At 35.7% G+C, this 2,360-nt stretch overlaps 1 long non-coding RNA gene across 1 annotated transcript; it reads left to right on the top strand.

Moving 5' to 3' along the window:
- Positions 1–453: 453 nt before the first annotated feature.
- LOC127744395 (uncharacterized) lies at positions 454–2,360 on the top strand. The gene is made up of 5 exons (XR_008005385.1): positions 454–665; positions 750–847; positions 939–1,044; positions 1,128–1,163; positions 1,285–2,360. It is a non-coding gene; the product is annotated as an uncharacterized LOC127744395 (long non-coding RNA).

The raw sequence follows: 2,360 nt of genomic DNA, 5'->3' as shown, positions 1-2,360 counted from the left end.
TGACATGGCACTCAAGGTATATTAGTTTCTTTTTTTCTTTGAAATTTTTAATAGTTTTTACTTTCTGCAAGAGACATTAGTTGTAATTATTTCATTTAGGCATTCGAAGAAAATAACTATTTTTCTTTATTATGCTTTACATATTGAGAAGGAAAAGAATGCCTATGTAGGATTAATATAGCTTAGTTACCACCACATCTAGGATTCTTCCTTTTTAGGCATCACACCAAAGAACTTATGTTATGCCTGTAGCTAGATTTTTTATGGAAGTTTTCTTGTCATTTACTATATACATTATCTATTCCTAATATTCTGCTTCCTGAACCAATAAAAGGCTTGAGTTAAATTGATGCATTGTGTGGTTTACTATTTGAATTATGTCTGGTTTCTGACGTAAGAATCATAAATTTTTTCTGTCTTAAGTAATATTCTAATTATTTAATCTATTGTTTCAGTGCTTTGTTGAGGCTGATGCAATTGCTCTAAGACGTGTGCGGAAAGAAGATATATGTCACGTTGCGAAGGCAACTGGTGCTACACTGGTATGCCGTTTTCAACACTTCAATGCAGTTTTTGCCTATTTTTTATGACAAACGGATGCAGTTGGCGAACCTGTTTGGCCAAATACCTGTTGGTTTCTTTAGCCTTCCCTCTTTGCAATATGTGTGAGTTTCACTTTCAGAAATAAAAGAAATCTATCATTATCACTTCTATAATCAATATATTCATTATTGTTGCTGATATTCCAGGTTCCTTAGTCCCCTCAGTGCGGTTCCCCTCATACTAATTTGTGTGTTTGCTCAAAGATTTTTTGTCCAATCCCTTCAACTTTTTGTTTGAATTTCAGGTTAGTGCAATTCTTATGTTGTAAAATCTGTAAAATTTTTCTTTTGTGCTTTCTAATTTTTTGGCCTCGCTTAATGATGCGGCTTGTTCAGAATATGTTGTAGGACTCTTTTTCAGCCAAGAAGTCATTCCCTTGTGCTGTGAAACATGTGGTCTTAAAGATCTGAAAGCCCTTGAGTCAAAATCATTGGAATTGAGGTTTATTCTCTCTTTAGTGATAGTAATATATATTGACTTGTTATAAGAATTTATATTGACTTATTTCTATTTTGGAAATGAAGTGTTGAAGGTGAAGGAGGAAAGAAGGAGTATTAGAAGTAAGAGTCACTATTTCTCTTTTTATAATATGTTTATCTCCTACATATGGATTATGATTTTTAATTGAAAATTGTTTGGCTTACGCAGTTGTTTCTATTTGTTTTTCTATGCTTTCTGCAGTGGTTGTCACTCCTCCACTCCTCCAAAAATATTGTTGCATGCAGAAGAAATCCAGAGGTCTTAGTAGAAGAAGCCGCCAAGAGAAAGAGAAAACGTTGAATAGATCTTAGAAGAATTGAACAACTAATGTCCAGTCTGTGCTCATGTAAGACTGTTCCTTTGGCAAGATTTCCTTGTAAACCAATCTTGCTTGCGGAGTATACTCTCTATATTTAGTTTAATTCTAGACTAGGTTTATGTTTATATTTAGGCTAATTCTGAAAATGGCTAGCTATAAGAGCAGATTATTTTATATCACCTTTAGTGTATGCTACAGTACATGTTTTATAGGTTTTTCTTTTTTCAGTGGTATTTGTTTTGAATAATAGTTGATTGATGAGTCCAAATTTGATGATATATTTTGACTCAAATTGGATGAATTCTAGCACATCAACTCACACTTAAGCACTCAAATAGCACTCAAATGTGGAAACATGCTCTTTTGCACTTATTTTGACTAATTTTATTCCGTTTACCTTCCATTCGATACCTTGATGTTATTTATGAGTGGTTTTAGATGAATAAGGTAGAAATGGCTTGGAGGGAATGGAAGAAGAGCATGCATTAGGGAGAAAGCATGAAGAAAACAAAGTAGGAGAGCTCAGCCATGCGTGTGTGCGCACAAGAATGCGTGCGTACGCATAGAAGGAATCAGCATGCGTGCGTGCAAACAACTACCCGTGCGTACACACAAGAACCCAAGCAGAGTGAATCCAGAGCATCACGAAAGTGTGCATGCGCACAACCATCTGTGCGTACGCACAAGTGGAAATTTGGCGAAGTGTGCGGACGCACACGCCTGTGCGTCTGCACAGGTACTAGCGCATGCCTCCATTAAAAATGCACGTGACTCGCAATTTTGGGGCTTTCTTGGCCCATTTTTGAAGGCTTAGAGGCTGAAATGAAGAGTTATATGAAGGAGCAACAACACATAACAAAGAGAGCCATCTTAGAATAGTTTTTAGGAGTAGTTTTAGGGTAGTTAGCTTAGGTTTTCTCTCTAGTTCATTAGGGTTTTAATTAGGTTTTCAATGTAG

The sequence above is a fragment of the Arachis duranensis genome, unplaced genomic scaffold (genome assembly GCF_000817695.3).
Source record: "Arachis duranensis cultivar V14167 unplaced genomic scaffold, aradu.V14167.gnm2.J7QH unplaced_Scaffold_343483, whole genome shotgun sequence".
Lineage (NCBI taxonomy): Eukaryota > Viridiplantae > Streptophyta > Magnoliopsida > Fabales > Fabaceae > Arachis > Arachis duranensis.
Note: the sequence above shows the minus strand (reverse complement) of the source record. Positions and strands in the feature narration are given on the sequence as shown.